The 22,678-nt window shown below is 41.0% G+C and overlaps 1 protein-coding gene across 7 annotated transcripts in view; it reads right to left on the minus strand.

The window, feature by feature from the left end:
* The window catches only part of TRERF1 (transcriptional regulating factor 1), a 104,888-nt gene that overhangs the window by 25,222 nt on the left and 56,988 nt on the right, over positions 1-22,678 (minus strand). For all 7 annotated transcript variants that reach the window (XM_041128192.1, XM_041128191.1, XM_041128193.1 and 4 more), the window contains one exon: positions 6,358-6,455. The gene's annotated coding sequence lies outside the window, so the exon portion shown is untranslated. The remainder of the gene's footprint in view (positions 1-6,357; positions 6,456-22,678) is intronic.

The raw sequence follows: 22,678 nt of genomic DNA on the forward strand, positions 1-22,678 counted from the left end.
ACTTTTAGAGGAAGAGGGATCCTACACAGGAATATGCATCTCCTCTTATGCCTGCCAAGTTAAGAAAGCTCGGCCGAGATGCTCTGAACACCTCTTCCCATGAAAATAGGGTATTATTGGATCTCTCGACACACCTTTTGTATAGGAGATATGTCCCATTTCACCCATTAACAGTGTTGTAATTTACACCAAGTTTCTTGGTTTTGGCCCTTCCTTTTAAGGTTTGAAGTGACAAATATTAGACAAAGGACAAGAAATAATAGTGGTACAAACCAGTGAGAGAGAATAAATGTCTCCAGGAGACAATTAAAAGACTGCAAGAATTTCAGGAGTAAGGACAGTAAGAGCACTTATTCTTAAGGCAGCAAACAACATGATTTCAGTATAAAAATGAATCAAGTGGCCAGCCAGGCCCCTGACCCCCTACTCTTCCCACAGGCAGGAGCACCATGGTGGCAGATGCTACCGCCTGTACCAGCAGCCACATCTAGTTTTGTAGTCACCAGAGAAAATGTCAGCCCTTTGGCATGCACCAAATTCCACTTACTGCCCCCTTTCACCTGGGGGTTACCTGTCACCGTTCTCAGGGTACTGGAAAACAGTCAAGAAGGTTTTATATCTCAAGCATTAGCACAAACCTCTCTCTTCCCCTCTCTCAGAGGAAAAAAAAAGACAGCTCAGAAATTTCCTATCCAGCAGCTTCAGCACCCTCAACTCACCTCCAGTTTGATAGGTGGGACATACTGCTGTCTATTAGGTAGATTACAGAGTTATCATCACAGTTACACAGAAACATTTGTAAAAATCTGAAAAAATTATAATGGAATATTATATTAAAATACCAGTCAAGTCACAAAAGGACTGGAAAGTTCAGTCACTATGAGAATCACATTTGAAAAAATTTGCATTGTTTTCAAACATCCATTTTCCCCCCTCCCAACCCCCAAAAAAAGAAAAAAAAAAAAAGAAAAAAGAAAGATAAAACATTCCTTTCAAAAGCATCACTGATCTGGAGGGAGAAAAGTGCAAATGTTTAAAAAGCATTGTTATTCTACCTTCAGGTAACAGAAAAAAAACAGATAGGCACATTGATAAAAGCATAATCAGTAATAAACCCGTCCCTTAGATAACAAAAATTTTTTTTTAGTACTTGAACAGGCTTAAATTCAAGGGCTTGATTCTGTATACACTGAGCATTTGCTGTCAACTTTAACAAAATGCTAACAGTACACATTTCTTGTTGGATTAAAATCTAACAGCATTTCAGTGCTGTACACATCATCATTAAGGCTTTAGGGGCACCAAAGTCAGTCTCTGGCCAACTGAGAAGCCATTGGCAGTGTACTGAATGATTTCTATTTCTTTCAGTGATAGGAAGAAAAGGGTGCTTTTTCTCCTTTTTGTTTAGCACTCATGCCCATGCATGCACCCATCACTGCGATTTATCAGAACAACTCTAACTACTAAATGGTTAAATCAAACAACTAAAAGCAGCAGGAGTTTTAAAGCAACAATGGTTCTGCAGTTCTGTTTCTTCTTTTCCCAACAGTCATTTATGCTACTTAACGTATTACATTTCTGACATTACAGATATATCCCAATTACGCAATCATTACAAAGAAACACGAAAACAAATGCAGAAGGACAGAAACATTTCTGTACACTGCCTAGAAAGAGAAATACCCTACTTAAGTTTATGGATGGAATCTGGACTCTAATGGGAGTTCAACTGATTTCAACAGAGACAAGGTTTTGCTCCAACTCTTTTCTCATCATTTCAGCAGTCCCCTGCAACTTGCACAGCTCCATTCTGCAGACTGAAAGCCAGGGACATGCCAAGGTGGCTGAAATGCCTTTACACACTCCAACTGTCTCCTTCTTCAAACACAAGCAACTGTAAGGCAATACAAGTAGTAGTCTCTTCTGGAAGCATGCCATAACTTAATTCTGGTAAACATGAAATGGAAGAATATTCCAACATTATCAGTCTTCAGTAAAGGTGATCTGATTTTCCTCCTTCATAAACTGTATCACTGGAGGGTAAGAAGAACTTAGAGAAGACAGGCAGTGAAATATCAAGGAGATGGTAGTTACATAAAAAAACCACTCCCAGCTTCATCACACACCACAGAAGCTGAAACCTGCAGAATTTTTCAACTCTAGTAAACAACAGATCAAGCCATCACATTATTGAACTGCCTGAATCCACATGAATTTTAGAGCAAGACATCCACTCCAAATAAGTCAGTGCATGAAAGTTGGGCTGGGTGTAGGCTGCAAAACTGGCACAGCCAGTGCCAGTTTCAGAACTGAGTTAATGGAGAGGGATGACAAAAGACTGTAGAAGAGCAGGTGCTGAAGGAAGCAGACTCATTAAAAGGCCATAAAGTTATTAGAGCACTGATCTAAGCCATCTCAGGAGGTTGCATGGCTGTGTATCAAAAAGGAATTGGATCCTATGCTTTGTCCAACTCACTTCAAGTTTTTCAGCTGTCACTTTAAGCAAAAATCTACATGCTTTTATAGATTAATTACTAGTTAGCCTGAAAAAAGAAGACTGGATAAGATGGCAGATGCAAAAAAGACCTCCATGTTCAACCAGCTTCTGCAGAACATAGCACCTGCAGCTACTCACAAACAACAGTATCAGCAGATGCTCATTTGCTGGGGCACCATCCCTCCTCATGTTCCTCCCTCCAGGACAGTAACACATCAGTTAAAGCAAGTTTAACCACCACTCTTAGCAGTCTAAACTGTTTTTTATAACACTTAACTCAAGGCATGCCTGCTTACAGAAATGTGTCATCGCTATGTGTTCTCCCAACACTGCAGACGTGCATTAGTTGTGCCTTACCACCCTTCAGTCACACAGGCTGAGACAGGGCTTTCTCAAGTGGCTATCTCTTTGCTATTAGAATATAAGCTTCATTTTTAACTGCAGATAAGATGAAATCCAAAACCATAAGTTCTCTGCTTCCTTCCTTCCTCTGAATTCCTGCCCCCCCCCGCCTTAGCTTCAATAGAAACAAAATAAGATTTATCGTACTCAATTTTTTGTCTTTTTTTATGAGAATGTTTTAATTGGCCTGCCTTGTTATCTTGTTATTCAGAACTGTGAGATCTTCTGCTAAGCTGTTCCTAAATCAAGACAGCCATCATTCACATCATCTTGCTCTCTGATTTCCTTTAGGACAGACACAGGAATACACAGCAGCTCCTTCCCTGATAGCCTCCGTTCTGCTAACACTGATGCTACCAGCAGCTCCCACCATGCAGGCCAACTATAATCCAGCCTTTAAGCAATAGCACAGACAGGCAGGATTTTCAGCTGGACACTACCAATGTACAACCACCACTAAGAACCCACCAAGAAGAGCAGCTTTAAAAACCAAGGGAATGCTAGCTAAGAACGGACGCACGTGCATTACTCAAACCCAGCTCTTGGAAGCAAAGCTGGCACTACCCCTACATCTTCAGATGTGATGACAGCGGTAATGCTGGATGGCTGAGAAGCACAGAATTCAAAGAGGAAGAGTGACATATTTCAGAGACCCCTGCGCTCTTGCAGGCTGTTTAGATACAGGTTTGCCTCCGTAACTCTTCGTGTAGCCACAGTTCAAGCCCTAGCTCCAGGGTTTTTTTGGCACAGGAAATAAGCACGTGAAAAAAACAGCACAGGACTGAAACAGAATGAATAATTTCTAACACCAAGCAAGGTGGTTGGGTGAACTAGCAGAGAGAAAAGGGGAAAGAGAGGTGAGAAGATAACAACTCAAAGATCTACTTTTTAAAAAAAATATCTATAGAAACCCTGAAGACATCTGATACGGCAACAGAGGCAGAGACTGCAAACAAGGGTCAAAAGGTATCAGGATCATTGCTATTTTGGTTAGAACAAACACTGAAATAGCAATACGGATTTCAAGGACCAACAATAATTTTCTATAGCTATCTCGAGGAAAAACGCTTATAGGGCTGAAAACCTTTTCATCCCAATCCAGGATACAACTGCTTATATGTTTTCTCCTGCACTTCAATTTTGGCTTTCTTTAGATGGCAAATATCTCAAATCCATGCCCATATCTGCACACAGACCCCAAGGTTGGTGTCATTAGGCAAAACCAACAATAACAAAAAACCCACTTCAGTATATGAGAACATAAGCAAATAACTGCAAAAGTGAAAAGAGAATGGAAAGGAAGCAAAATATTCAGTACACTGATTTTATAGCAAGCATAAGGAAGAACATAGTAGGAAAGCTATACACTCTTAAAACGGAAGGGGAAAAACAGATTAGCTGCTTTTTAATATTAATGCTGGTAATTCTTCAACAGTTGCACAAATCCTTCAAAAATTATCATTCGCTTTGCAGCTGAGCTCCTTCTGCAGTGCAGTTGGAAAGGCTGCTGAGTCTCATGTGGCTGCTCATTTAAGCTGTTCCCATTTCCACTCTTAAGAGAGACTAGAATGTCCTAATTCAGTTTAATAAAGAACACATTGGACTTGGGGGAGGGGAGAGCAACGACTGCATTGGGAGGGGAACCTAGCAATTTCTCTACTTCAATGAAGTTTAAAAAAAAAGGCAACAAAAAAACAACAGCAAAACCAACAGTTGATCATCTCAGGAAAGTCTCTAGAAAAGGGGGAGGAGAAAGGAAGACAAACAAGCAGAAACATTTTCCTCTCTTTTTGATCTAAGTTCTAAGTAGAAAACACACTTTGAGGCACTGGTAATTTAATGAAAACTTTTTTTCCCAAAACTAACAGAATTCTGGTTATTCAAGAAGAGGAGGCTGATGTCTAAATAAAGACATTAACTCAATTTAGTTTAAGGGAGATACAGTTCCATGAGTCCCAAAGAAATGAAGAAGGTTGCTTCAAAAAAATCTGATTATCTTTGCTGTCAGTGAATTGGCATTACAGTTTCAAGGTACTTTGAAGGGTTCAGAGAACTGCGACTGAAGCAGGTATCACATTACTTCATAAAAATGGCAAATATAAAATGATGTGATCTCGTCACAATAGTGATTAAAAATAAAAATAAAATAAAAACCTTGAGTAAGGCCAGAAGGGCACTTGAATTGCATATTCCATGACTAAGTGACAAAAAGTGTACAGAAGACAGCATTAATTAAAAGGGCTGATGACCTGTGATAAACACAATTATTTTTCTAATATTTACCAATACATTAGTCCAGATTTGATCAAGGCTGAAGCTGTCTATGAAACTTGATTTGAAATCTCTTCAGCCAATCTGGGTTTACTGACTGCTTAGATGAAATAAATTGTAGTACCTTCCGCTGGGTCCTATATCAAGGGCCATACTCTCAAATGCTCCCTGGAAAATAAACATGTCCTATTACCAAAATTGCCCTCAATTTCATATTTTATTTCACTTCTATTACTGAACTGACTTGTTTTTCCCCAGCAAGATCCTAGTTCTGCAGACATGACAAGAGCCCAGCATGAAAATCTTGGGACAGAGAGGTTAGACCTTGCCCACTTATCTTATGTGGCTACATTAGAACCTCTGGTCACTGCTGTTGGTTTGGGGCAGGATGGGAAATTTTTATGCCTTTCCACTCAAACATCAATCCATCAGCTATTGTTGTGACCACAGCCACGATAAGCATACAATTTTAGTATAAAGTGAGCATCCTTACAATGCACTTAACCAGTTTCTTCCTGACCTCTGCAGTATTTACTCACTGAAGCCTGTAACGTGATTGCCTTTTTCTGTAACTGTAAATGCTGTGAAACAGTCAGAGAACATATGCTAGGATTTGCAAAAAGAGGCAGGAAGGAAACATCCTGAGACAGACAAACAATTAAAAAAAAAAACAGGCAGAAGTAATAGTATGTAGAAAATAGCATATGGCTAAGCTTTCAGTAGGGAGGGAACAGCTATTTTGAGCCCAGTGTCTCCCCCAAAGGAGACAGTTTTCAGAAATGCAGCTGCAGGACCCTCTGAAAAGTCAATCCCTCTAAAATGCATCATGTTGGTACCTAGCAATGGAGCCAAGTAAAGTCCAATGGCTATACAGAACTGACCACCATGGCTGGTTTGTTTTTTTTAAATTAAGGTAATGTCCATTTTGCTTGTATGAGACAATATAGCCAAGGTAGTCCTTTAAGAAAGATTTAAACGTGTGGGGATCTCCTGTGTCATACATACTGTGGTAAATAACATAATGTTTTAACAGGACACAAAGCCAACACACTGGTCATATTTGAGAACTCCATCAATAAACCCACAGAGACTCAGAAGCCCCAAGTTTGGAAAACAGTCAAAAAGCATTGAACCTTATTAAATAAGCCAGCCTCATAGAAATTGGGCATATGATGCTGTAACTTTACCTGATTTTTGAGGATTTGCAAGACTCCTGTATCTTGCTGTGCTGTCTTTGCCATAACATTTCATGCTGTTTTCATTCTGTGATCTCAAAGTGATGTATCTAAACATAAAGCAAAAGAATGGAAATTAGTTTTTCCCCCCATGTGATTATCTTATAAAATATCACCAGCTTGCCCCAAACCACGAGCAGACCTGCAAGAATGAGCTTCCTATTGTAACACAACCAAATACTACCTTCTATTCAATATAATATCTCCATGCTACTCTGTTCTTCAAGTCACTATTGCAGAGGACATCTATCAGCACTGTAACACCCTTAAAGAACAACCAAGAATCTCTTTCCCATATCAACAGTGAGAGACTGCTTCACTGTCAAATCTCTGGGATTGATACATCCACGGTCCTTCAAATTACAGACTGAAATACAAGTAAATTCATCTCTTCTTCTTACTCAGCTTGGCGCCTACTGCAAAATGAGGAGTGGGTTATGTTGATGCAATAAATAAAACAAGATTGTGCCTCTACTTCAAAGACCATAAAGATTTCATATCATCTTACACTGCTTTGACAGAACCCAAAGACAGGCTGGATGCTCTCGCAGAGAGGAGATTTGCTGGCCCAGAGCCTGCAAACTACATGATGAGCATCACACAAACAAGAGAAGGTATAGCAATCAGGAAGGGAGGGATTAATGAAAGTCAAAGGTGTGGGAGATACAATCAGGTTGTCACCCAGTGCAGAAGAGATATCTAGACAAGGCATCTTAAATTATTTAAATGAAAACAACACATTTGGTTTTGTAGGTGCTGCTGCCAAGATGGCTTTTAGGGAAGGCCCTGAACACCCAAGGGTGTTAAGAGAGCTGGCTGACATCATTGTGAGGCCACTCCGCATAATCTTTGAGAAGTTGTGGAGATCAGAAGACTGGAAGAAGGCTAATGTCATCCCCAACTACAAGAAGGGCTTAAAGGAGGATCCAGGAAATTATAAGCCCATCAGTCTTACTTCAGTCCCTGGGAAAGTTATGGAACGAATCCTCCTGGGGGCTATCACACATCAAACGAAGCACATGATTGGGAAAAGCCAGCATGGGTTCACCAAGGGCAAATTGTGCTTGACAAACCTGATCACCTTCTACGACAAAGTACCCTGCTTGGTTGATGTGGGGCAAGCACTGGACATTGTCTACCTGGATTCCTCCAAGGCTTTCAATACAGCTTCCCACAGCCTCCTCCTAGAAACATGCATGCATTATGGTCTAGACAAGTGGTCTGTGCAGTGGGTGGGGAACGGGCTAACAGACTGCACCCAGATGGTTGTAGTAAATAGCTCCTTTTCAAACTGGCAACCTGTCACAAGTGGGGTCCCCCAGGGATTGATATTGGGCCCGATGCTGTTTAATATCTTCGTAAGTGCTCTGGATGATGGGATCAAGTATACCTTGATGAAGTTTGCCAATGGTATCAAACTGAGTGGGGAAGTGGGCACTTCGGAAGGGAGAGCCACCCATCAAGGAGGACCTGGATAGTCTGGAAGAGTGGGCTAACAAGAACCTTATGAAGTTCAACAAAGGCAAATGTAAAGGTCTTGCACCTGGAAAAATATAATCCAGGAGTGGAGCACAGGCTGGGATCTACCCAGCTGAGGAGCAGCTCTGTGGAAAGGGACCTGGGGGTCCTGGTGGACAGCAAGCTCAGTATGAGTGAACGGTGTGCTGCTGTGGCAAAGAAAGCCAGCGGAATGCTGGGTTACATCAACAAGGGCATTACCAGCACAGATAAAGTCATTATCCATTCTACTCAGCGCTTGTCAGGCCACACCTGGAACACTGTGTTCAGTTTTGGTCCCAGCTATACAAAAAAGATGTGGCCAGGCTGGAGAGTGTCCAGAGAAGGGCCACAAAGGTGATCAAAGGACTGGGAAGCCTGCCGTATGAGGAAAGGCTGAGAGAACTGGGTTTGTTCAGCCTTGAGAAAAGGCAGCTTAGGGAACACCTTATCACCATGTACCAGTATTTAAAGGGTGGCTACAAAGAAGATGGAGACTCCCTTTTTACAAAGAGTCACATGGAAAAGACAAGGGGTAATGGGTACAAGTTACTCCTGGGGAGATTCCAATTGGACACAAGAGGAAGTTTTTTCACAATGAGAACAACCAGCCATTGGAATAACCTCCCCAGGGAAGTGGTGGATTCCCCAATATTGGACACTTTGAAGATTCGGCTGGATATGGTGGCCATCTTGCCTAGACTGTGCTTTTGCCAAGAAAGTTTGGACCAGATGATCCTTGAGGTCCCTTCCAACCTGGTATTCTATAATTCTATGAAACAAGCCTGGAAGTTTAAGGTGTGATTCAGAGTTCACTGATGTCAGTGGGAAACTCGTCATTCGCATCAAGCCCTGCCAGGTTTTGGAAAGTCATTCCAGGCTTAAAATGAAACTGTATGAATGACCGCTTGTGGGAAAAGGGCACAGATAATCTCAGTGACCTCAGTCAGCATTTTCCTCCTCTCACCTTCATGCTAGATTCACTTGTTTAAATTATTCATTAAAGATCTCTGATAATAGGTCCCAAGCCCTGCGACACTACTACATACCGCAAGAAGCCACGCCCTAAGTCCAGCAGCTCCTTGCACAGAACAAGTGCCCCCCCTTAGCCCACCAGCAAGGTGGGGGAGACGAACCCAAGCAGCTCCCTTGCCCTGCCCAATGCCAGCCTCTGCTTTCCCCCTTCGCCTTCCCCCAAGCCCACAGGAAACAGGTCCACAGCACAACCCAGACACCAACCCACTCCATCAAAACATACACCAGGGGAGACAGTGGAGCTCCTTAAAAAGCCTGACCTGCCCAAAATGTCTTTCTCTGACAGAACACCTGAGCTGATGGTAAATGCTGGTAGCATCGCACAAGGACACATGGATTTTCTTGGATCCAAATAAGTTTTTGCTAACAACACTATTGCATTGAGTCCCAGTAACTAAAACCTGTGCATATCCATGTCTTGCTACAAATGTGAGCTGAGATGCTACAAACATCCCCGAAAGCAAACTGTTCATTACCTGCTTGCATCCTATCTGCTGACAGCTTTTCTCTGGAAATCCCATGAATTTGCCTCTTCGTTGAAATAAGACAGGTTTTAATAAACCCACATGCACTTAATGCTTTATCTAGCTTGTTTTTTATACTGGTATTTAATACCTTTAGGTCTGTAACAGGCATATTGAATCTTCTAGACGACTGACAACTATATATCATTGCTTTGTGTTTGTAACAGAAAATATTCAGAGACACAGGGAAAATCTGAGGTTAATGTCAGTGGAGCCAAAAGAGAAAACAAGGGGTTTTGCCCCACTTTAACACAACTCTTTAGAACCTGCCAAGATGTTTAAATTTCATTAAAAAAATAACGGCTATATCATGAGCAGTGACCAAAGTCACAGTATGTAGTGTTGCTTTCTTTTTCATTTATCCATCTGCTCTGGAACAACGAACACTAGTATTAAACCTAAAAATGCCAAAGTATTCTGCAAATAAACCATCCTTGCCAGCTTCCTACAAAGGCGAGGCCAATGGACACTGGGAAAAGCAACAACAAGAATGACCAGGAAAACCCTTTACTGTTTTTCTTATTTGTTTTGGCTGCTTTTCCCACTATACCACTTTCATCATCAGAGCTACAATAGCACTCATATGCATTTGTATGTAAATTAGCAAATACATGCAAAGCTCTCATACGTAATGCCATTGTTAAAGAGTAAAACTTTGGGCATTTTAGAGTCAGAGGCAGTGAACTGATGGCTGATAAGTACTGAAAACAGTCCCAATGTAATTAACACAGGACCAAACACTCCAAAAGTACACAAAATTCACAAATGAGGCTTTAATTCCTTTCATTAAATTTTAATCAGCATCTCATTTTTTGAGGTTTAGATTAAAAAGCAATCTAGCTTTATGTTCCTTTGCCATATTCTTCAGTTTTGCTCCCATCCCAGCCCCTAGATTTTGCATGTAACTGAAGCACAGAAGCTGAGAAGTGAAGCCTACAGCAACATTTACAAATTAAGAGCTAAGTCAGAGATCAGCTATCCCATACACACAATATAAATTTTTGTTCTTCTCTCTTCATTAGGATTGATGACACTGCTGGAAAATAAGGAGCACATAATACCTTTTATGGGAACGTAAAGCACAGACGAATTAGCAGAGAGAGAATGCAGCTAAATCAATTTCTCATCTCAAGATAGTAATGGAGACAATTTCTTGAACTTTACTATGCTTGTAATGTATTGATCAGCAAAGCTTCACACTGAAAGTTAAACTAGGTATTTTTCCAGTGATAAAATGGAGGATGGCAGTAAAACTCTAGGCAACGCACCAAAGAACGAGGATTTTCTCCAGCCATGTTACAGTTCAGAAACTCAGTTTCCACCTACCTGCCAGTTACTGCAATACACGAGAGGAAGATTTCTAGATGAAAGCTGAATTAGTCCTGCAGAAGCCTTCACAGAGCAGATTTAAGGAGAAGCAGAAAGACACAGAGCTGCTCTAGGAGTGATGGCACAAACGCCAATACTGGTTACACCACCTGTGGCATGAGGCTGCAGCAGCAGTTTGGAGGCAGCATTTTTGTTGCAACATTTCAGCTCCCCTTGGCTGCAGGTTGCCATAAAGAGCCATTTCCCAGAGGTCTTTCAGCCTCTGCTGTGACTACATGGTGCTCCGAGATGCTGATCCCCTTCACAAACTTCTGCTACTCCTCTGAGGCCTAACAGCAGGTTAGGACGAGGAGAACCTTTGTCTGGCCGATGAAGATGCCCTACTCAACCACCATGAAGAGCAGTGACACCAAGGAAGGCCACGCATGTGCTCCATGGGCTGGTGAAGTATGCCTGGCACAGGCCATGTGCTTCCAAGGACAACACTACAGCTGCATGGCAGATTTTAGATATTAAAAGAACAATGCAGATCAAATATGAGGATACACGTATCCTCTGCTGAAGTAAAGTGAAACACTGGACATATATCCTTCTGGAATAGCTATATTTACTTTAGCAGGATGGACTTTTGTATGATTTGACATTAAGAACTTAACTGAAGTGTTAAAATTGGGAACTCAGGCTTCTTATAGATCATCATCAGAGCATCCAAAAGGTGATTCCAAGAGAATACAAAAAAAAAAAAAAAAAAAAAAAGTAATTTGGGATTTCTCTTCTCCTGCCCAGTGGCTGCCTGTCTACCTAACCATACACAAACACCAGCTGATAACCTTCCATGAAATGAATAAACCTCACCTACTTTAAATCAATGAAACACAAGAGTTTTCTCCACTGTATTTATCATTATTTTTATTACAACAAGGGTGACCAAGAGCATCCTGTTATCTAAATTGGTTGGTCATGATTAAACAGTATTTAATTATTTTGGGAGCAGAAAAGGGGAAAGTAAGCCACCTTAAGAAACATAAGAACAACAGAGTACATGTATTAAACAAGCAATACCAACAAAGACTGTAATATCAACTGGCAAAACCACCAACAAAAAAGTTGACAGTAACAGAACTATCATCATCAATCATGTACCATTACTTTGGTTCACTTAACAGAACTACATCAGAGCACAGTCCCTCCCCACATGCTGGAAGTCCTTTCTTGAACAACATGATGATTTTGTTGCCCTTCCCTCATCTATGTTCAGCTTTCTGGTTGCACCTTCCTAGAAGAACTCTAGGAAATCAAATTCAAAATTCAATGTAGGGTCCAATGCTTCAGATAACAGATACTGTACAATGCTAGATTATGTTTAAAGTGGTTTTTGACTCAAGTTACTCGTCAGATGCCTACCAGTCACACAAAGAAAACGGGTACTCACGCTAGAAGAGACCACCACAGGTGTAACCACTGACTACCCAGGAGATGCCTGCCTTGAGAGATTGCATCAAGCGGTTACTCTGTGGCACTGGCGAAAATATAATCCAGCTCCCTTGGGCAGGGCTTAGCTTGTCCCATTCAGGACAAAATAGTCTTTCTTGCAATTCCTTCCACCTTTCATTACATAACTTCAAACAACCACAGCAAATGAATTGGGGATCCAATGCAGCCTCTTTCTACAGGAGTTTAATTTATCTTCACAGCAAATCCATCATATGCACCAAGCTGAATAGGAGTTTTGTTGCAGGGGAAAAACAAATAAATGCAGTTTACAGTTTTCTCAGAAGTGCATTTATGTAAAACAAGGCTAAAATGAAGTTATAAAAGCATACTTCCATTCTGGCGTTTAATCTGAAAGAGGTTGGCTTAATATCTTATCTGTGTGGTGTCATTTAAAAAGGATATGCCACTACATGGTATTGTCTAAAAGCTGGAATAGTTCTTCCATCAGTCTAATACAGCCTCTATGCAGTCAAGTTGAATAAAGCAGAATTATGGCACTGACAAGCTGTTACCCACCGGGGGAATGCATGCTAGCAGGCTGCTCATCCAAGTTGGAGAGGTATTTGCCAACAGCAGAACCTCAAATTCACTCTAACAATCCTGTCTCCATCCCCACCTTGTAAGCAAGTGTGTTTGAGTAGGTAGAGGTTTGCCTGCCATTCCCACAACTCCTGCAGTTGTCTGCTTCTTTCCTTTCTCTTCGTTCCCTAAGCCACTCCATTCTCCAAAACAGATCCCCTCTCAAAAACGCATTTTATTCTCCCCTGTCATGCCAGGTTGTCACTCCTCCAGTACCTAGCCAGTCTCCTCTCCTCTGCCTCTACTCAGCTCTCTTCCTTCAGGTCCACAACCTATACCTCCTGCCACACAACCATTTCTTGTCCTCTCCTTATTGAATTCAGATAGCATCCTGGCTAGCAGTACAAGCTTGACACCCCCAGAGCTGCCGAGAAGCCATCACGTTTCCCTTGACAGCTCTCACGCTTGTTTCATGCTCATCTCCTGGGAAGGACAGTGGACACTCACTACCCATCTCCTTCTTCATGACATTCATAATTTTTGCAGGTCTCTTCTATGTCAAGTACTTTCCAGACCAAGGACTCCTGGTAGCTCTTTGTCACCCCATACTTTGGATTTTTCTTCTTTACATTTTGTGGATTGAGGAAGGTGAAATAGAAAACACGGAGGACCAGAGCTCCACATAGTATTGAAGACAGGGGAGCGCCAGGCATTTACACAGTGGCACACTCATGCTTTCTGTTTTGTTTTCTGTTCTTCACTAATGAGTACTGACACTTGTTTCACTGATCATTACGCTGCCATTTTTACAGGACAACCACAAAGTCTCCTTCCAGAGCAGTAACACCTGGTGCAGCACTCATCAGAGCATACGCTGCATTGTGACCCCCTCCCTCCTCCCACACGCATTGCTTTCTTTTATCTACAGCAATTTCCTCTGGCATTTTATCGTCCAGTCATTCAGTACAAGGAGCTCTCCTGCAACATATTTCAGTCAGCCCTTCTTTTCGTTTTTCTTAATACCCTAAGCCTACACTCTTGCAAAACTTCAGTTCCTTACTTTAAACTATGAGGTGACTGAAACCATTCAAACAAAATCATTGCCAAAAATGACATCAATAGACAACCCTGCTTCCTTGAAAAGCCCTCAAACTATTCTTTCCCTTTGCAAAATTACTGGAAAACAGCCCCTCTCCTAAATGAAATTCCCCAATCACTCAAAAAAAAAAAAAAAAAAAAAAAAAAAATCTTCAAGCAGGCACTCCCCATAACAAGCTTTAGCCCTAAGTGTTCCAGTTTGGCAGAGTTGAGAATACTTTAGAGCAAGATCTTCTGTCAAGAGCCTGACAACCTAACCCTTGGACCTCTTGTGCCATGCTAACATGCCACCTCTGCCCCAAGAAGATGGAGCAAGAGCTCCACAGCTCAGGAAACAGCACTGCCAGGCCAAAAAAAGCCTAACCTCAAACAAATAAGCAGACAAACCTAAAAGTCTAACAGCTACTGCTTGGCTCCAGATCTTCCGCGCAGAAGGTAGGAGGGGAAAAAAAAAAAAAAAAAAAACCAAACCATCCCACCCCTCTGCAGACACACTCCTATGCAGTGCCAAGAATATTTTGAAAGACAAGATGTATAATAACTTTTCAACTGAATATTCATTTCTGAATTGAAGGGAAACATCTTAAGGGAGAGTGGGTGTAAGGAACGATTCCTCCTCAGCACCACCGCGCTATTTATTAAAGGCTGTGAATACCCACAAGAATTCAGCTTTGGCCTTCGCACTGTACACTAACAAGCTTAGTTTACTGACATTCACAGAGCATATGGAGCTCTGCTTCAAATGATCCCTTTGAAAGAGACAATTAAATCAGACAACTGGAGATTGAACGACCAACAGAGCTAATTAAATTCTTGCGTCCTGTTTGTATATTTATCCAAATCTTTCTCACCATTCTTGCTGGGAAGGGGAATGGATTGGCTTGGGAGGTCGAGGGAACAAAAGCATGCCCTTTATTTTTTTCCCCTCCATAGTTACAGATCTGTTTGGAACAAAACTGGAGACACGAAATCAATGCACCCAGTGGTGGAATTCATCTTATTGTGACAGAAATATTCCATTTTCCCTAGCTTACATTTTAAATTGCTTTCTGATATACCAGGTTATTATTTTTTTAGCCCCTTTGGTTCCTTACATAATTAAATGCCATGCCATTCAGCTTTTACAATTACTTTTACCATTTTCAGAGGAACATTGACACTCAGCAGCTTTCTCAACTTTCTGTGAAGAATTTATTCCCCACAAGTATTAGCTCTGCTGAGTATTTTCTTCCTCATTACATTAAAAGCTCTTAGGCATCCCTATAGAAATCTTTTCCTTGTACAGACTTTTCTGTAAAGTAGGTAGTATTTGCCCATCCTCAGTTTCCTTTCCTAGTTTTTCACGTAACCAGAAGTAGCATAGAAAAGGGGAAAGGACAAGGCTGTTTAATACCATTGTGCCTTCAGCTTGCAGGCAAGGGAGAATGACTAAGCACAACTTACTGACACATTTTTGTAACAAGTTCAGATTTTGCATTTAATACTTGCAAAAATAACAACAATGCTCCCGAAATGTCTCCTAGGCAAAGCTAAGAACATTTTGCCCAGCTGCCCTACAGGTACAGATACACAGCCTCTGAAGCTTTGAGAACTGGCTTCTATGATTTCTCTTAGAAAACTGCCTAAATTTTGGAGCATGCACGTGCCCAGCCCTTCTAACTTCATTTTCAAGGTATTGCCCACGCTAAACGCAGGTCCAGCAGCACAACGCTCTCTCCAATTTTGCCAACTTGTGAGAAAGCACGCAGGACACCTTACAAAAGTACTTTATTGATATAGAAGTGACAAAGTAAACGTATCATTCTGCAAGGAGCAAGTTCATCCTGCTTAACGCTTACCTGAGAAAAATATAAACAGCAAAACACAGATTAGGGTAATATCTCCCTTCCGAGGTAGGCTAAGGAGAATTATTTGGCCAGTGGATTTTTTTGTTTTGGGTCTGTTTTGGTTTTGTTGTTTGTTTTGGGGTTTTTTTAATTTTGTGGACCACTGAGGGGGGAAAAGAAAAAAAACAAACCCACACACAAAAGAGCGCCTTAAGGAAAGCGCCTTTTAAATAAATTAATGGCTAAAGCTTTATTTCTGACAAAATTGCCAGCTTGTTTCTTAGCAGAACAATAGGAAGGAGTTTCCAGAGAGCACCTAAGAGGCACCAGGGAGGAAGCCTTCTCTATAACAAGCACAGTACGACACCATAGGATCTTCCCCAGGAATGAATTATAAGCAGGAAACACTTTGAAGAAGGTGATAAACTTGCTTGTGATCTATGGCTCTACTTTATGTACTAGTTGACCAAGTCATCCTTCAGAATTACTGTAATGTTACCAAGCATCACCCTTCTAACTGAAAGCAATGTATGCCTGACCATTTCATACCACTTTCAGCTCTATCGCAGATAGAACTTGAATTATTGTCCCAGACAATTCAAGAACCAAAAGGGTCTGCCCGCATTTCCCCATGACCCAACTGGCATCCTGGCACAGTGCTTTGCATGAAGGTGAAGGAACTGGGGGCTCTGCAACAGGGAGCCCAAGGATCGTCTCTCATTTCAAGTCCCAATTTTGTCTGAGGTCACAGTGACCTAAATCTAGCATGAATTCATGCATATCGCCCTCCAAGCAAGTGGATCTGTGCCAACTGAACCTCATAAAAGTTTTGGTTGCTAGGAAATAGCAGTGGACATATTCTAAAGTCCTGTTTACTCGAGCCATTGAGGTTCCCCTCTGGAATAACCTTCCACAGTCTGCTCAGTGGTTTCTCCTTCTCTTCTTGAGATATCAGACTTCTGCTAAAATCTGCACTCCTTCTCTTCTTGAGATATCAGACTTCTGCTAAAATCTGCAATTTCCCATCTGCTGTCATCTAGAGAAGCCTCTCCATGAATTATGTCTCCAACTAGTCTGCAAAAGATCTCCAACATCTTCAGAACAAGCTCATATCTTTAAACAAACTAGATAACATGCCTAGCATAAATTCTGTTCAAGTCAGTCTTGCATTCAGACACAGTGTTGTTCAGATGCCCACATATCAAGTTCTGAGTCTCAAATTCCACAAGACGGCACAGCAGGCAGAACCTCAGCACCCCTTTATAGAGCTTGCCTCAGCTTTTCAGCCTGCTCTCTCTCTCTAAAAGACTGTTATCTCAAATAGATACACAATATTTTTACATCAACGTTTTTCATCAATTGTTTTATGTGGATATTAAGTTTCAGAGTGTGCTATCTGGAAATCCAGGCTGCTCCAGATCATGCTTTTAAAGACTTACTCTATAATTCTCGTACCAGTTTGTTGGAGATGCATTTTAATCCTCTGATTTAGAAACACATATAAAAGGATTTTCCATGGTTATTTTAGCTAAGATGGGACTTAGAGTATTTATTTATTGCATTGTTTACATGTACTGTGAGGCACCCAATGAGGAAATGGAGAAATAAAAATAAAAACAACCTCTTCCTTTAGGCCACATGTCCTGGTTTTGGCTGAGATAGAGTTAATTTTCTTTCTAGTAGCTGGTATAGCATTATGTTTTGGATTTAGCATGAGAATAATGTTGATAGGAACAACTGAAAACATCAGCGTGTTAAGTAATGTTTAGACTAAGTCAAGAATTTTTCAGCTTATCATGCCCAGCCAGCAAGAAGGCTGGAGGGGCACAAGAAGCTGGGAGGGGACACAGCCAGGGCAGCTGACCCAAACTGGCCAGATGGGTATTCCATACCATGTGACATCATGCCCAGTATATGAACTGGGGGGAGTTGGCCAGGGGCAGCAGATTGCTGTTTGGGAACTAACTGGGCATCTAGTTGGCAAGTGGTGAGCAACTGCAGTGTGCATCACTTGTTTTGTATATTCCAATTCCATTATTATTATGTCATTTTATTATTATTATCATTATTATTTTCTTCCTTTTTGTCCTATTAAACTGTCTTTATCTCAACCCACAAGTTTTACTTTTTTTCCCCCGACTCTCTCCCCCATCCCACTGCAGGGGGTAGGGGGAGTGAGCAAGCATCTGCATGGTGCTTAGTTGCTGGCTGGGGTTAAACCATGACACCACATCATTTCTGACACCATTTCTACTTAGAGATCAGCTCAGTTTTGTTTGTTTTATGAAGAAAGAAAGTAAGCAAAGACAGACTTCAGTTTTTTATCATCTACTGAACCTATGGCATATAAGGCTCATTTATCATCAAGCCCTAAACTCAAGCTGAAATGTTAATTACAGACACAAAGAAAAGGTAATGTTTTTTCAATAATTAGTAAGCAAGCAATTCTCAGAACAGTGTTATCTGATTTATCACAGGATTCTGGAAAGAAGATGGTGGTGCTGACACACTCGCGGTTTCTCTTCTGTTCACTTTTCACTTACAGCAGATTCAAGCCTCTCTGGAGTATCTACTCAAGAGATCTGACCAGGAAAGTAATTTGTAACTCTGAGCAGAATAGATGCTAACCTCCCCACTGATGCATCCTTGGGAACAGCCCAAGGAACAGTGGCTACAAGCAATGTGACCAGAGGATTAAAAAGTAATGCTACAAACCTCAGGTATTTGTAATTCTGACTGTGGACTTCTTCATGACTAAAATATGCAACTGATAATGACATTTCTAACAACCCTCATCACCGCAAATACCAGCAAATGTAACCTGGGGCTGTAGAAGGGGAGTGAGGAAGGATTCTGAGTTGTTTTAAAAAACACCATTAAAACAGGAGGTAAAAATGACTGCAGCAGAAATGAAAGGTGAGAGACACTGCAAACGTGCTGAGCAAGTCGGAAGCAAAAGCAGCTCCTGCAATACCAGCCAAACCTGAGCAGGCAGTGCTTCAACCTCTCTTACCCAGAGTAAGCAGCAAAAGATCTTCTCAAAGCTTCAACATAGCCAGACACAAGGGAAGGTAGAGCAGGGGCACAAGTCTCCAAGAACCCCTCCCATGATGAAAAATATTCTCACTCAGAAAGCATGGTGGCACAATTCTAGAGTTAAAGCTGGCGTTACCACTGTGTGGCCTGAAGTGCGTGAAAAGATGCTAAGCCTTGCCCTTGTTTCCCTGCACTTAGCTCCAATGGCACAACACTAGCATTCACGTTAAGGAAACACCATTACTCCTCTTGGTCAAACCTCATGGTCCTTAACTTAGGTGCAAGGTGCAAAACTTTCTCTTTAGAGTGGTGGGGTTGTTGTTGGGGGAATGGGGTGCATGTTTTTTTATGGTTTGGTTGGGGTTTTTTTTTTTAGCATTGAAGTAAGTCACAGTAGCACAAGAAAAGCATCTCTTAGAAATTATTTGAATAATGAATTTAATACTTATTATTGGATATTGAAATTTGATATGTTACTTTTCTTGAAAATTGATACAATATTACTGAAAAGAAAAATAAAAGAATTCTCTTAAAAAAGCATACAGGTTGCATGTACTACACTGCACTATCTGGGAGCCAGGACTCAGCCTTATCAACAGCAAGGCTGACAGTAGGCATACGGTGACCAAACCCAGGACAGCGCTGGGGCGTTCCAAAACAGCCTTCCCCCAAGACTACATCCAAAGGATGAAAGCATCAACCTGCATGAGCATAAGGTAGGTGTTCAAATAGCAGTCTCATCTGACAAAGATCTCAAGCAGAGACCCCACGGGGAAGGCTACAAAATCATTACAGCATTTTCTCCAATGTGTGTACAACCTTATATTTGTTCCTTTATCTCGCAATGGAAAATTCTTATTACCATGCTTCAGTTAAAAGATAAGAAGGACAGATAATATATAATGAAGGTACTGCATATATGATTTAAAGTTGCCTCCAAATACCTAATGTACAAACATTTGTTTTCCTTCAGATGCGAAGAATCAGGCCAGCACAACAGTAACGTGATTCTGGCTTGTGCAAAATAATGCTTTCTTTTTTAATAAAGCAATGGCCCTACCTAAAAAAAAAATTTTTTTTTTTTTTAAATCAAATTGTCCTTACAGAAGATTCGGAGACAAGCCTTCTGGATAAGAAGTAACTGCATGAGACAAAAGACAATCGAAAGAGTACTGCTTTCTGCCATGTTCTTAGCATTCCTGGACTGCAAATTCGAGTTACAGGAAAAAGTCTGTGTATCAGATGCTGTACTAGATAATCTTTAGACATTCATGTTGTTGCATTATCTTTGAAAAGTGAAGAGTCACAGTGAGCCTAAATTTTTTAATTTTATTTTTTAAACATTGAGATCCCCACTATAGATTTGATTTTCATTTTAGTTTTCCTACAGGGCATCGGCCTGGAGGAAGCCCACCTTACAGAAGAACCTTAAGGCATTCTTTACTTCATCTCATCCTGCATTAATGTCTCCGGTAATCAGGACTCTGATAAGTCTACGTGGTCCCATACTGTCCTGCTGGTATATTTTCCAGTAATCCCTAGCTATCTCAAAAGCTGCACCTCTCTTTTCATCTTCTGGATATGCATTTTACCCAGGTCTAGATTCAACAGTGGACTGAAATTCCTTTGCACACTGAAAGTTTCAGTTGTAATCTCATTAACTCCAGGCACTGAGTTTTTCAGGGCTGAAATGGTCTGAACGGACCCTCCATAATGCCCTGTTCCTTTGAGTTCTCCTGCCCTTGCCAGAAGGAGGGATAGTATAAAGTCATCTTCCATCACAGGAAGACCTTATGATTGATGAGATAACCATCTTTTCTCAAATACTATTACAGTGGTTTTGCAGAATGCAAACAACTGTTGAAAACAGATGAGTGCTAGTGTGGTGTGCCTTACTTCTAGCCAGCTCCAGCCGCCTTTTTTATCCGTGGTATACCAGCAGAAGCCACAACCCAGAGGCTGTTCTTCCATTCAGATGCCTTTTGGAGTGCCCTCCTTCCCAATGTGACCTATTGCAGGCCACAAATACATCAGGAGGATGATGAATGCAGACAATCTTTCTGTGTTTGTATAAGAGGAAAAATATCTCTCAGGTACACTTTTTGCACAACTAAATGCAAGCAGTGCTGAGGCAGCTGGTGATGCCTCCCCATGTTCACCAGCAAACCAGGGTACAATTACAGATCATGGTCCTGGAGATCCATCTGATAAATTATTATATCCTTATTTCCAATAGATACGCCCATTCCTGTCAGAAGAACCTGAAGATGCAACTCTTGATGATTTATTCACTAGTCTGAACTACGAAGTCCTGAACTCAAAAAAATTTCTTATAGTAAAACATGCATTACTAGTCATTTTCTCTGGACAACATAGGACTACTTAAGACATGAAATCCTGAGATGAATAGACCTTAGACCTCTCCAATTTGAGGTTTCTGATTAGTTTGTTGAGGAAGATGAGATTTGGGAATGCTCATAAGTCTTCATTCTTTTCAAAGTGCAAAGAACAGCGAGTGCAGTCTGCACAACTTCTCCACCGGTAACAGACATACAGCTTCATTCTACAATCTGTGGTTGATCACTATTTCTAATTCTTTAGGGGGTTACACAGTCCATTTAACCTGGGGAAAAAATGGCAAGGGACTGGTATGTTTTATTGCCCCCAAGCACAGGACACTAAGTCAGCAAGAGGTTTCTGGTTCATACTACCTGAACATTTTCAGATACTTTAAACCACCATCATGTACTTCTTCCAGATCCTACTTCCATTTCTCAGGTTCTTACAGGCTCTCAACAACAAGATGATGCTCAATAAAAATAAAATCTTCAGCAAGACAGTAGGCTCATTTCTATTTTCATTTTAGCCATATCCTCAAATGGACAAATTGCCTCCCCAGTATCAGGTTAATGTCAGAAGGAACTTGCTCTGGACTTGAGAATGTCACAATTTCCAGTGGGTTCATGTCTTTTGGAAATCCCTAAACTGAAAGACTTTAGGTCAGACAGAAAATCCTGACACAATTCAGGCTTTGACTCCATTCCTATGCCTAAAGGACCACCACAGATGGCCAGTTCTGGCCTCACAGGGCTGTTAGCATCTGCTTTGTTTCTAATAAGCAGGGGAAAGGAAAGATTCACATAGTTCCTACTCCTAAGTCTGGCAAAGTAGTAAGAAAAGAGTTCTCCCCCTCCCACCTGGGTGCTTTGGAAAAAAAAAAAAAAAAAATCACCCATGTGAATCAAATAACTTGCCAAATGATTCATGACTCATATCTGAACAAAAAAGTATTATGTCAATAAACAGAATCAGAAAATTAAAAGTTATAACTGCAGATGATTAGAGCGAAGCACATGAGTATTATGGATTCTGAGTCTCAAGAATGGATGACATACTCGCTGCATCTCCTTAACACTGGGAGAGAAAAAAAATTAAATCTATTTAGTGGCATAGCACCAGCCTTTGCAGAAAGGGTAAAAATAACATTCATCACAAGAGGCAGGAGTCCAACACGTTAGGTAGTTTGTGATGAGAACTCTGAATACACCAGATAATATCAATTAGTTAACTAAAAAACCCAACAAAACAGCCGTTTACAGATAAAAAGAATTCTTGCCTATGTGTTTGCAAATTAACAACTAACTGGAATTACATGTATTTGCTGTTTTAAAATAAGAAAAGAACCAGATACACAAAAAGATCTGGATTTGCCCACCCTCTCAGACACATTGGGTTTTAACATTTACAGAGTACTGAAGAAAACACCCCACCTCTTTTCTCTTGATCTGATGTTACATTTGGCACAAAACTTTCATGTTCAGAAAGAGATTTGGCTAGACAGCAGATGGAGTATTCCATTAAAACACGAGTGGCAAAATGTGCCCACCCTCCCAGTCAAAAGCAGCAAACCACCTC

This window comes from Aquila chrysaetos, chromosome 13 (genome assembly GCF_900496995.4).
Source record: "Aquila chrysaetos chrysaetos chromosome 13, bAquChr1.4, whole genome shotgun sequence".
NCBI classification, from domain to species: domain Eukaryota; kingdom Metazoa; phylum Chordata; class Aves; order Accipitriformes; family Accipitridae; genus Aquila; species Aquila chrysaetos.